Raw genomic sequence first — 14,424 nt, 5'->3', positions numbered from 1 at the left:
CCAGTTAAGCTAAAGCCCCCAGGACTGCAGTCCTTATAGGTGTGAAAATGAGGAGCTGTCATCGCAACACGTCACCCCAAAAGTGTGAGAGGAGCTGGGGAGATGTGCCCTGGGACCTCTGACCTATTGTCAACAGTGCCTATGGCTTCACCAGGAAACACCACAACCACATCCCATCAGAAGCCCAGCTATTGGTTAACACAGTGGGGCAAAGATTGCATGACATTAGATATAAAAGATTAGATCTTTTATCTGCTGTACCTCTGTCGTTCTCTCTCACTTCAGTAGACAACGGGCCCTGTAAATCATAGTAATGGCTCCAGAAATCCATTTCATTTTATTTACTGTCTCTGTGTGTATGTGATGTATGAGAACCAAGGCATACAATGGAGGGTGGACTCAGTTCTCTCCGTCCACCTTCCCATGGTTCCCTGAACTCAGCTTGCTTTCCAGGATCCGTTGTCTTGGTCTTTTTTCAGTGACCCTTGTTTTCCCTGGGTCTGGGAGACCCCAGATCCTTTATAGCTGCAGGGGTGTGTTGGGGGAAGGACAAAGGTTTATTCCAGGATTTAGAGCAGCTTCTCCAAACCCGCTTTCCTGGATGGAGTTTGTAGCGTGCTTGACTCTGGGTTCAGGTCCAAGCACTCCATCGAATTGATCATCAGGTCTATGTCTGTAATCCCAACATCATCCTTCATCCAAAGAAGGAGGCAGGAGGATAAGGAATTCAAAATTATCCTCGGCTGCACAGGGCCTCTGAAGCCAGCCTAGGATACAGAAAACCCTGCTGTCCTCTTCTCCCCATTTCTACTGGAATCCTTAAGTCCTCATGCTGCACCTCTGTGCTTTCAGTCTGCACGAATATAAGCAGCAACTCAAACCCGATGGTGGAGAGGGCAGAGCTGCACCACGGGGCCTGTGCACTTGTTATTCCTGGTGGCCCTAAGTAGTAAACATGGAGATAGTACTTGGTTCAGATCTAAAATGTCCCCCCAAAGATGCTGGTGCTAAAGATTTGGGCACAAGCCTGTACCACTTACAAATTTATTTTAGTTGTGTCACTTATGTGTCTGTCTGTCTCATGAGCAGCTTCAGAGACAATAGAATTTTAAAATATTATCATATTGATTGATTCAGTGCGCGTGCGTGTTGCGTGTGGTGTGTGTGTGTGTGTGTGTGTGTGTGGTGTGTGTGTGTGTGCGTGTGTGTGTGTTGTGTGTGTGTGTGTGCGTGTGGTGTGCTCCCCCACAGCTGGTTGCGTGCTGCCTGATGTGGGTGCTAGGAACTGACTCCAGCCCCCAAGCCTGTGGCACTTTGGGGCTGTGGTAGAATTTTTAGCGGGTGGAGCTTTGTTTTAATTTCTTTCCCTGTGGCTGTGATAAAATGCTCTGGCAAAGGCAACTTAAGGGAGAAAAGGTCTATTTTATTTCCCAGTTCTGTCATGGGGAGGAAAGCAAGGGAAATGACTAGGTAATGCTATCGTATTCTGACTCCATTTTGTTTTTGCTTAGACAGTTCTCTGCCTTCCACCTCTTCCACACATGGTCATATCTGACTTAGCAAGACATTTGAGATTTTGACAGCCTTGACCATGACCCAGATGTATTAACCAAAACAATTGGCATGCTTTGTCTAAAATAACCACTTTGCTCTGCCAGGAGTGAACAGTTTCAAGGCTACTCCAACCCTCATCTAACTTTGATGTATCCTGTGGTTTTTGTCTTTAGAAACTCCATCTCCCTGAACTGTGGCACCAAGAAACATTTTAGAGGCACAGGCCTGCTTTGGGTCTGGCCATCAATCACTAGGTCTTAAAACTTTTAAGTGGCTTTATCAGCAGGGTTGTCAATAACTGTCTCTCGTGGGTCATCACACATGTAGATCATAGCCTGAAAGATCTGGTCACATTGTGTCAGCAGTCAGAAGAGTGCGATGCATGTGGGCTAGTGTTCAGCTCGCTTTCTTCCTCTGTGCAGTCCCGAACTGTCTGCCTAGGGAGTGACTCCACCCACAGTCATATTGGATCGTCTCCTGTCTAGGAACCTATCAAGACATTCTCTTCTTGCTGGGTCTCTTAGCCCACCCTGGTATGTCTAGAGGTCTATCTCACAGGTGATTCTAGACTCTGTCAAGTTAGCACTTCACATTAGCTATCGTAGGCTGAGAAAGAAGTCAGGCCATTGGAGATAGACCCCTAAAAGGAATGCTGGGACCCTAGTCTCCACCTGTCTCCCTATTTGCCTCCTGTCTGCCATGAGGTGAGCAGCTTTGTTTTACTGTGTCCTCCCTGCCCTTATGTTTCTCATCAACACAGGGCCAAACTCACAAGACCAGGCCACCATGAAAGACCTGAAACCATGGGCCCATAAAACTTTCTTCTTTCAGGTTAATTATCTCTGGGGTTTTATACCAGTAATAGAAAGATAAGAGACCCAGCAAGCACAGATTTGATGATTGTGCATAGGAAAGAGCATAGCTTTAAGCCCAGGCCGGCACAAATTGTCAGCACCTAGATGGCTTAGAACAATGGAAATGGACTGTCTGGAGGATAGAAGTCTGAGGTGTCCAGGTAGCAGTGGGGTCGTTCTCTGAGTGAAGACTCTAGGGAAGAATTTCTCCTCGGCAGCCTCGGGCATTCTGTCTTCATACATGGTCATCTTCAACCCTGTGCCTCTTCAGCTTATCTCCTCGCTGTGTGTCTGTCTCTGTGCCCAAATTTCCCTTTTTATGAGGACCTCCGTCAAGTTAGATTAAGGCTCATCTTAATGACATCATCTTAATTTAACCACGTTATCATTTTACCTCCAAATAAGGTCATGTTTGGAGGCACAGGGGACTAGAACGCCAACATATCCTTGAGGGGACACAATTCAACCCTTGATGGGACACAAATCAGATTGCAGAAACAGATGCAAGAGAATAGTTAGAAAGACTCACAGAGTTAAAAGACCAGGAATGCTTGGAAGCATGTGAAGGAGCCTTGTTACACACACTCTCTGAGAGTTCAAACCAAGTTTACCTAAATGTCCAAGGGACGGAGAAGCCAACATGTCTGTGAGGTCTGGGATGCAGAAGCTCAGGAAAAGGCAAGGACACTGCCTCCAGGAAGGGAACACCCTCTTTGATGGAACCGGAAGGATCCTACCCCAGCGGGGTGGATTTGGGTCCACAGGAAGCCTGTCTCACAAAGCTATTTCCAAGCCCTTTAAAGATGGATATTAAGAGGTCTTCCAGCCAGAACCAGGAAACATAAACCTAAAATATAACCTTACTTCATGCTGCATCATCATTAAAGTATGGGGTGGAAAAGGAGCGGGTAGTTGATCGTCCTCACACAAATGGAAGAGAATCTGGACAAGACGAGCTGGAACATCGCCAGCTTTCCTCTGTGGGGGCGGTGACACTGGGTGCTAATCTCAGATGAAGCAGTCCAGCCTTGTCTAGGTAGGGGCACACCACTGTTTCTACTGAGGACCGCGGGTGAGGTGCTGACCTCCCCCGATATGACTTCGTTTTGGCTACTTGCTAACACAGTTCTGACTGGAGGAAGAAGTCACTTCAATTGCTCTGGGCTCCCTGCAAACCGGCAAGGTGTTACCCTTACAGGTATATTCCAGATATAACCTCCAAGCTCTGTCTTTGTGCTGCAGATCTGTGAGGAACACATTTCCTGGTGTGTGGTTTGCTCATCTATGATCCTTTACTCTCTTCAGATGATGCCTACACATTTATGCATACACACATACACATAAATGCCTACCTACACACATATATACATGTGTGCACAAATAAATACATATACATACACAGTCATGTACATACATATCCAAAAATACTGCACACACATACACCATATATGCACAAATACATATACAAACACATGTGTATACACACGTGCATACACATACATATGCCATACACACATTTACACATACAGTGTTGATCCCTCTAGGGCCTTTCTTTAACCTGTATGATGGCTAATTCTACCAACTTGACAAGACCTACCATCACCTCGGAGTGCTGGGATGGACCTTCAAATTTTGAGTCCTTCCTGCCTGAAATTGCTCTAGTCTTTACTCGTCATGGCACCCAAACAACTGAGATCTGGGGATGGCGACTGCTGCCTTACAGCCCATTTGGATATCAGCTTGGTTGTGTGGGTCACCTTTGTATCTGAGTTTTGTTCCGAGAGTTGCAGCGCAAGCACTTAGGCTTTGCAGCCCTGAGGTGCTATTGCAGTTACTCAGCTCAACGCAGTAGCCTAAGCAACCACAGGCAGGGTGCAAAATAATGGGTGTCATTGGAGATGAATACACATCCACTTGTGGAAATAGGCAGCAGGCTAGGCTTGGCTCCAGGGCTATAATTTGCTGTGCCCACTGGTCTAATCTGGAACCAGCTCCTGCACTGCCCTCCTTTGCGAACTTCTGACTTATACTTCCTCCAGTTCATCCACTTCCTGTGCATGGCCGAGGCTAAATCACCACGCCTTAATATAAGCCCCCAAGACAGGACTTTAAATGCTCATGTATGTGCATGTGCGTGTGTGCATGTGAATGTGCATGTGTGTGCGTGTGTGTATGTATGTGTGCGTGCATGTGTGTGTCTGTGCGCGTGTGTGCATGTGTGCATGTGCACATGTATATGTGTGTGCATGTGTTTATTGTGTATGTGCATGTGTGCGTGTGTGTATGTGTGTGTGCATGTGTGTGCACATGCATGTGTGTGTGCATATGTGTGTGTGTGCGTGTGTGTGTGTGTGTGTGTGTGTGTGTGTGTGTGTGTGTGTGTGTGTTCATCTCATTTCCCTGAGCTAGGACCTCTTATTGAACCTGGAGCTAGGCTGGGGGCCAGCAAGCTCCAGGAATCTTCCTACCTTGACCTTCCATAGCTCTAGGGCTCCAGGCTCAAGAGCAGGCTTAGCTTTTCGCATGGGTTTTGAACTCAGGGTCCTCGTGCTTGCAGAACAAGTTCTCTTTCCCACTGAGCCATCTCTTCATTTCCCAAGGGTTCTGATAAGTGCTGGATGAAGTAATAAAAATCGATCTGTGTGCCTAGTAATGAGGCTGAGCTGAAGTGTTCACGAGAGCTTCTTAGACGATTAGACAGATAAAATCCTAGAGAGTTACTACTTCCTTACAGGCCTCTGAGGTAGCGTCCACCATTTCTTTTCTAGGTATGAGACCCGCTATGGCTCTCTGATGTAGTCTGTGTGTTTCTCAAAATCACTTGTTGTATCCAGTGTAACGTCTACCTCGGTTCTGGCTGCAGAACTCTGTCTTTGGTTAGTCCTGGCTGTAAGACACAGAGATGTATGATCCCACTCCCTGGTGAAAGGAGGGAAATTAATCTTGACTCAGACTGGACTACATGTGGCATCTGGTTCTGGACAATGTAATCTGGAAGAAACCTCCCTAGAGCTACTAGAAAAGAATCATAACCTGTGCCAAGAAAGAGCACAGTGAGGAGCAATGCCAGCACCTGACTATCACTGTAGGAGGGTAATGCTCTTGGGTTCGCTGCCTCACCCACCTCGAGACTGTGAAGGCGACTGGACTTCCGCTGTATTCTAATGTTCTAGGTGTCCGAGGCTTGGTCCTCAGCCTGTGGCATTGTTGGGAGGTTTGGGAATATTAGGGCTGTAAAGCTTAGTGGAGGAGGGTGGGTCTTCTCAAGCCTGGCTTCTTCATCTTTCTCTTCTTTGTTTATTCCAGATGTCACAAGATGAACCCACCATGATGTTTTGTCCCTCCGCAGGTAGGAGAGCAGCAGAATTTGGGCACTAAAACCTCCAAAACTCAGAACCTAAATAAATCTTTCCTCTCTTAGGTTGATTTTCTTGGGTATTTGCTCATCGTAGCAGAGAGATAGTTAACAGAAGTCCATTTGATTTCAGGGTTCTGACCCGCGTCCCCTTAGTTATGAAGGACAGACGCTCCATGGGAACTGTCTAAAAACCCGAAAGAAGCCATAGGTCATGCTGCACGCCAGTCCCAGACCGCAGAAGGATGTCCTAAGGACAGTGAGTCCAAGGACAGCTGAGGCTACATGCAATGTTTCAGGGCCAGCCTGGGCTACTTACCAAGAACCTATCTCAAAAAATAAAAATATGAGGGATTGGGGATTTAGCTCAGTGGTAGAGCGCTTGCCTAGGAAGCGCAAGGCCCTGGGTTCGGTCCCCAGCTCCAAAAAAAAGAACCAAATAAATAAATAAATAAATAAATAAATAAATAAATAAATAAAAATATGAATGAAGCTCAACATGGTAATGCACACCTGTCATTTTAGCATTTAAAGGACAAAGGCAGGAGGATTCCTTCAAGTTTAAGACCAGCATGCCTGTGTAGTGAGTTCTAGGCCAGCCAGGGCTACATTGTGAAAGGGGCAAAGCAGACGAAAACAAACAAAACAAGATAACAACAACAACAACAAAAGAACAGAACCCCCACAACAACTACAAAAACCAAAGCCCACACACTCATGCACACAAACTAGAAACCTGAACCAAATCTCATCAAAAAAACCATGAAAGACGGCACGTTCTGAAGCACATACGCTCACAGGGTTTTGAATTATGGACGCTGGACTTGTGCTGTAATTTGTGTAATTTGTGTCCTGCATTGGATAATACGGTTCCATTTTATAACACCAATTCCTGGGTAAATAGTTCCCCCAGGCTCGAGGAAAGGAGATTTGTCATGAGAGAGAGAGAGAGAGAGAGAGAGAGAGAGAGAGAGAGCGCGCGCCTTCTCTATCCAGCACTTTCCCACACCCTCTGCTTTATTGAATTTATGCGTACCAGAAACACAATAACAAAAACCACACAGCCAGTTACCACGGAAGAGAATTCACAGGTAGTGTTTCCTAGGGGAATATCTGAGTTTTCTCCTCAGGAATTCACTATGTCAGGGAGTAGCAAGGATGAAGTCTCAGTTCCTCAAGAGCTTGCAGTGCCTGTGGAGGAGCAATGTCGGGGCAGAAGGGTCAGTTCTCTGACCTTCTCTACGGCTGCCCTGTGGACTGACAACATAGCACCAGCCATTTCCCATCAAAGCTTCTTACAGCATCTCCTCGCTTCCATTCAGTAATTAAAAACAAAACAAAAAAAAAAATCAGTATGTTGGCTTGGTTGATAGAACTGGTTTCCATGAGGCCCATATATTTTGGGTGGTCTACAAGGAACTCCTAAAGGCAGAAACTGCATCTTGGAAATGTGGCTTTTTGGAAATGTGTCTACATCAGGTCTCTCGGGATTGAGATGCAGAGGGATTTGCAAGGTTTGCATTTTTCATTCATTAGAGCAGAGTTGCTGCCAAGCTTCCCTTCCTGTTAGTCACACAGGGAGGAGGGGTCACTGCAGTCCATGGTTGTAAATTACAGCTCAGCAGCCAAAGGATAATACCCAGGGAAACACAAATCTTGGCTTGAGTCTTGTGAATAATTTGTGAGAAACTCAAATGTTTACTGAGGAATGAACGACAGAGCCTATCTTTAAACTCGGCGAGGTGAGCTTCTCCTTTATCAAACCAGTGTGAGGAAGCCAGAATTTGCTGGCTGTAAATAATCTACTTTTGTAGAGAATTGTTGCAAACATGGTCCCATGTAGCTCAGGCTGGCCTTAATTCTTAAAGCTGGGGCTGGTCTCAAATTCTTGAGTCCTGGTGCTTCTGCCTATAACTCCTAAGTGCTGGGAATGTGCTCCTGTGGCCCCAGTGCTGACATGGAGGCCGAGAGAGAGAGAGAGAGAGAGAGAGAGAGAGAGAGAGAGAGAGAGAGAGAGAGAGAGAGAGAGAGAGAGAGAGGAGAGAACCTCAGGCATCTTTTTTAATTGTTCTCCACTTTGTTTTTTGAGACATGGTGGTGGTCTGTCACTAAACCTAGAGCTCAGAGACTCTCTTCTCTCTCTCCTCTCTCTTCCTCTGTCTGTCTGTCTGTCTGTCTCTCTCTCTCTCTCTCTCTAAACACACACACCCCACAATACTTTCCCACTCACCCCTTTTCCAGACAGACAGACACGTTTTTTCACTCACTCCTTTCTCATAAAGACAGACAGACACACACATGCACGCATGCACACACACAGACATTTTAGTTGATGACATGAACATACAGTGTGAAGCACTTTACTACGTCATCGAGTTCCTTTTAAAAGTCCAAGATCACAAATGCCAGTGTTTGTTTTAGGTAGGCTCTGCCACGTGCCTTTATACATCCTTGATGGAAGAAAAGTAAGTTGTTCCCCTGTAGCTCAGAATCATCCCACACCGAATGTCCAGTTGGGGAGCACCGAACTGTTGTTGTAAAAATGTAAAAAATAAAAAATGTATGGTTGTCTTTTACCTCGCTAGGTCCGGCACCGCAGTGCCCCAAGATATCTGCTGGATATCTTGGCGAAAACACATCCCAACTCCTCGGTGGCCCAGTGTCTCCTGCCGCCACACATTTTCCTACACTCAAATTGTCACATAAAAGAACACACAACACAATAACCTTTGGCCCAATTGATAAGATATAATTGCCCACCTAAACATACAAAGCCCAGTACCATCCATCCCTTAAGAACATTAATAACAACCTGTAAATACGTCACCTGCCATGGCTTCTCTCCCTTTTCCCTCCTGTCTCTCCTCCTCTCTGTTCCAGTCTCCTCCTCTTCCTTCAAACTTCTCTCCCGCCCATCCTTCCTTCTCCTCCAATGACAGGCCTTCTTCTATCCTGTACCTGCCCCTCACCTGTACTTTACAAATTCAGTGAAGTCACCTGAGTCCTGAGTACATGACTAGGCAGCTGTCCTTGGGGCAGTGGAATTAGCATCAAAATACAGATAACTCCAGGGCAAACCACAACACCGTACACCAGATAATTTCTTCTTCCACGGATGTTTACTTAAGGCTAGCCAGTGCTGTAGAACCAAAGGTCCACTCAGACGTTGCACTTAATAGTTCCAGGGAGCACCAATCACACACAGATGCATGCAGTCTGAGTCCTCACCCACATGCTGTCTATATTAGTTACTTGATGACATGGAGGCCAAGAAAGCAGAATGGGCATAGCCATATACTCAGTAAGCGGTGGGCTCATCGTGTGAACCCGAACTTCTCCAATACAATATTGTATTATCATATTACAACTTTTCTTAGCCACAGTCATGTACCTAGCTGTCCTTGAACTTGCCATGAAGCAGAGGATGACTCTGACTTTCAGTGCTGGGATGACCATTGTACACCTGTACATCCAATGTACGCGACTCTGGGGATTAAACCCAGGGCTGTGCATAGTAGGTAGACACTCTACCAACTGAATTACGCCCGGAGACCAAGACTTTTCTTCAGGTTTAATCCTGCATTTAGCTGTAACATTTACCATTTTAAATATGGATTATAATTTGATGAATTGATTATTCATCAAATAAAATAACATTGGAGAATTAAACAGGAAAGGTGGGCAGGGTAAACCTATGTTTAAAAAAAAAACCCAAAAAAACCAACCAAACAACCAAACTAAACTAAACCAAAACCAACAACAACAAAAAACAAAACAAAGCAGCAGCAACAACAACAACAATAAAGTGAGGTTGGGGCACTGGGTTTAGTAGTATGCACTTTAATCCCAGCACTCAGGAGGTGGGGGCAGAGGGTTCTGAGTTCAAGGCCAGCTTGGCCTACACCGCTAGTTCCAGGGCAACCAGAGCTGCACAGAGAAAGCTGTGTAGAAAAACCAGAAAAAGAAGCGGGGTCGGGGGTGGGGGGGGGAAGGGGGAGGAGGAGGAGGGGGGAAAAGGGGAGGAGGAGGAGGAGGGGAGAACAGGAGAGAGATCCATTTGTCAATTATTTTTTCCTCTATCGGGAAGCCTGAGTGAAAGGCTTCTGGGAATTGACACCGTCACAAATATTAACTGCACAGCACCTCCCTCCTGGCACAGCTTGTACTGCGGAAGGGAATCGGAGACGGATGTCTACCCGCTCCCACGTCCACCTCCCAGAGTCTCCATCTTTCTCAATGAGTACTCTGTCGATGGTGACAGAACACGGAGGTGGGGACTTTGGACATTTTCTCACTCTTCGGTAAGAAAGCGGCAGCCCCTGCTGTACTGGCTTTCAGTGCCAAGTTACTAAGGCGGTAAACCCAAGGGAAGGCACGGAGGCTGGGAAGTGTGGGACGTGCTGCAGGCGCATGCGTGTATGGACATTGGACTCCGGGTGGAGTCTGTGTGCACTGGGGAGTGACAGCTAGGAAGCAGGTTCCAAGATGGTATGGTGGTTCAAGCCTGTAATCTCGACATTCAGAAAGAAGACTGAGGCAGGAGGATTACAAGTTTGAGGTCAACCGGGGCTACACAGTGAGATACAGGAACCTCCTTTCTGTTTTCTCAGACTGGAACCTCCTGGTTGAGAAATGTCAGCTCTCTTAGGCTGGAAGCAGTAAGCATGTCAGCAAGGTCCTCCAACTATCACCCTTATTTGGTTCTTTTCAGTACTAGAGGTTGAACCCAGGACCTCACACATGTAAGGCGCGTGCTCTGCCACAGTTCAAACCCTACCCCCTCCTTGAGCTGCCCACACTTTGTTCCCGGACAGATCAAGAAGTTGTGGAAAACGAAAACCCAGACTGTTCAGCAAAGAAGCTGAGGAAGAAATACATTATAGCGCGAACTTTATTCTTAGTGTGTCTGGTTGATTTTCTTGTTGATGTGACCAGATACCTGACAAGAAACAACGGTATAGAAAAACAAAACAAAACAAAACAAAACAAAACAAACAAAACAAAAACCACTTTGGCTTTCACTTTGAGGGAATATGTCCAACATGGCAGACAAACTGTATCAGCTGGTCTAGGACCTGTTTGGTCACAGTGAATCTGTAGACAGGAAGCAGAGAGCAGACAGGAAGTGAGCCCACTCTCTGTGATCCACTTCCGCTAGAGAGACCACACCTTCTAAAGTTTCCACAACCTTTCAAAGCAGTGTCACCAGCTGGGGAGAGTGATAAACAAACGAGCTGATGGAGGACAATTTACATTCAAACCACAGCACCTAAACGAACTGTAGGATCGCTGTGTGACCCTGGACTTTATGCCCTGACAAAGAGAGGTAGGTACCTGGCTGAGCCTTGGTGTGCTGGGTACACAGGATACTGGGGAAAAGAAGGAGCCAGTGGCCTTGGAACACAGTGTCTGGGAATGCTCAAGACAGAATCATGGAGCCAAGGGCAAAGGCTTTCCTCAACCTCACATCACCCCTGGAAGGAGCCAGCATCTCCTGGAAACTGCACTGCCTCTGCCCAGACAGACTTCTCAACAGCTCCCACTATTTGAAAGCACAGGAAACTGGGCTCCGAGCTCTGATGGACACTGACCCTCAGCTGCTGTACTTGGATGAGGCTGGACAGGGATTGGACAACTATTGTGCAAACCATTAAATCACTTCATAACATTAAAATGCCCCAAGGCTGATTGGGTAACATTTAAAACAGCATGAAGAATCTTTCCTGATTACTACTTAAACACACATTTTGGGCAAGATTAAAAACATAGGTTACAGGTTATTGTGCATTATTTCCCAGAAGGGACTATGAAGTCCCCAAGCAACCACACTGTGGCTAAAAGTCTCTCTCTCTCTCTCTCTCTCTCTCTCTCTCTCTCTCTCTCTCTCTCTCTCTCTCCCTCCCTCCCTCCCTCCCTCCCTCCTCCTCCTTCCCCATACCTTCTCCCTCCCTCCCTCTTTTCCCCCTCCCTCCCTGCTTCCTGGCTGTGGATGGGGTCTCCTGCTCCCATGCCTTGCCCACCATGATGGATTGAATCTCCTCCATATCAGGTATTTGGTAAGAGATTAAAAAAAAAAGCTAATATTAGACAGAGGCTTTAATGCAGAGGTTAATCCTTCAAGTCCACCAAGCATAAGGACACAGTCTGTGTTTCTGTTGAACACCAGTTGGGGTGTCCTGCTGCCTCTGCTCTCTGCACAGAGAGCAGCAGTCTAACATTGCGAGACAACGCTGCCATCTGCAAAGTCCACTCTCAAAACTTTACTGTACAACTCAGTTACAGACCAGCAACTCCCACCAAAACCCCTTACAACGTTTTTAAGTACGTTTACAGTTGTGGTGGCCCCCATGAGCTCTCGGGGAGTGGCACCACTGGGATGTGTGACCTTGTTGGAGGAAGTGTGTCACCAGGCGTGGGCTTTGAAGTTTCAGAAGTTCAACCTAGGCCCCGTGGTTCACTCTTACCTTGCTGCCACCTGCAGATCCAGATGTAGAGCTCTCAGCTTCTTCTCCAGAACCAAGTCTGCCTGGAGGCTGCCATGCTTCCTGCTATGATGATAATGGACTGAACCTCTGAATCTGTAAGCCAGTCCCAACTAAATGTCCTCTATAAGAGTTGCCTTGGTCATGGTTTCTCTTCACAACCAGATACTAATACTGCTGGGCTGCATTCAAGGCTCCACACTCTGAGATCCCTGGATGTGTACTGTCGTATCAGACTAGGACCATGGTATGTGGAAGGGAAATCTTGAGAACAAGACACTTAATTGCATATTCCAAGCAAGGTAGGGATGATTCTTAGAACTGGTGAAAGCTTAAAAACTACCCTTTCTTCATTTCCCAGCAGGGAGAGAGGAGACTAGAACTCTTACAGTGAGATCGTTTCTCTCCTCTAGCCTGCAGTTTTCTTCACCCTTCCTTTGGGAGGCATGCTTATTGAACATCTACGCCCCAACACTGTGAAAAGTACGAATGCAGAAAGGCAGGGGTTCCCTTGGGATGGGGGTTCTAACGGGGAGAGGAAGGAAGGCGCAGAGCATGTGTTCTGTAACCCATAGCCCACTGAGTCAGGAAGAAGGTGGTGCTTCAGGGGAAGAGAATGTGACTTGTCCAACAGGACCAGAAGGACGCCTGAAGAAAGTCATACTTGGAATTTGCATTGGGAAACAAATGGCACCCAATTAGTAGGAGAAGACTGAGGGGTGGGTATGCCACGCCTGGAAGACCGAACAGCTCGGAGGCCCAGCGACAGAAGGTCCAGGGCCATGCCTGAGAAACAGCTTGAGCAACAATCTGTAACAATCATCTCTTCTGCCACTGCTGACATAGCCTGTCTCCTGTGGCAGGTGCCCTTTGCTACAGTAATTGGGAAGAATATAGGTGAGGCAGACCAGCAGAGTTCTCTATGTCCTCACGGACCATTTCCCTTCTCCCATTATTTGGATTTCTGCCTCCTTCTACTTCCAATTGCTGTGGGAAGCAAGCTTGGCTTTCTCTACTGGTAAGGGAGTCTGGCTGTTCTGCTTTGAAAAGCAAAGTAATTTTAAACACAGACCAACAATTTCCCCTTAGTACTAAGTACTGAGTACTTTATGTGACATCTGCTTCGAAGTGTCTGAAGGTGAGCAGGAGGGCTCGTGCCTGTGATCCTAGATCAGACTTGGGAGTCTGAGGCCAGCCTGGGGCACATAGGAAGCTCCAGCCTGTACCATAGGGTAAAGCCCTGTCTTAAAAGCCTTCCAGATTCAGAAAAGCACCTAACACTTTTCTGTCAGTTTCTCATTAGCATAGCTAAAATAACTCAGTATATTTCAGTGCTTAAAAAACCCCCCACAGAATTGAAAAACTATTTAACAGTCCTCTGTAAGTACTATGTTTGGACAAAGTACACAACTGACTATTTTAAAAAGTTAAAATGGATTTCTGACGCATACTATTTAATGATATATGTACATGCACATATGCATTATATATAATGTATATTAATAATATATGTATACAATGCATCCTGTACAATTATATATAATTGTTATCTTCTTTCATATATGTATTATATATGAATATATAATATACACAGATATATCCATATATATGGTCAACATGTTATATATAATGCATCATGTATAATTATACAAAATTGTTCTCTTCCTCCTAATATATATAAAAATGTAATATTATATGTATATAATATATACTAGACATACATATTATATATACATTATATACACATATACATATATTATATGTAATATATATTTACATATATATAGATATAACAATTCATACTTATAGCTAGCTTCAATCTCACAGTCCTCCTATAGCTAATCCCTGGGAATCATAGATGTGTGCTTAGTATCCAGCTTATTAAATAAATTTTTTATAAGAAAAATACCTTAGACATAGAATTTGGGCGAGCCATGCAAGCCTTTGACTCTCCTGGTTTTCTTCACAGTCTTCATTCCAATGTGGAAGGTTGCTAATGGAAAGATTAAATTATTTCCATTTGACCTATTCGTGTTAACCAGCTCCCCCTTGCCTGGTTGGGAAATGAGAGTAAAAATTGATAGAGTTGGAGGAATAAATCTAGAAGAGTCTCCCTGACTCAGAATTCATTATAGACTCATGCTTTAAAATAGAGATAATCTCTTCGAAAACAGCGAAT

The sequence above is a fragment of the Rattus norvegicus genome, chromosome 19, assembly GCF_036323735.1.
Source record: "Rattus norvegicus strain BN/NHsdMcwi chromosome 19, GRCr8, whole genome shotgun sequence".
Lineage (NCBI taxonomy): Eukaryota > Metazoa > Chordata > Mammalia > Rodentia > Muridae > Rattus > Rattus norvegicus.
The sequence above is the reverse complement of the archived record's forward strand: the minus strand, read 5'-3'. Positions refer to the sequence as shown.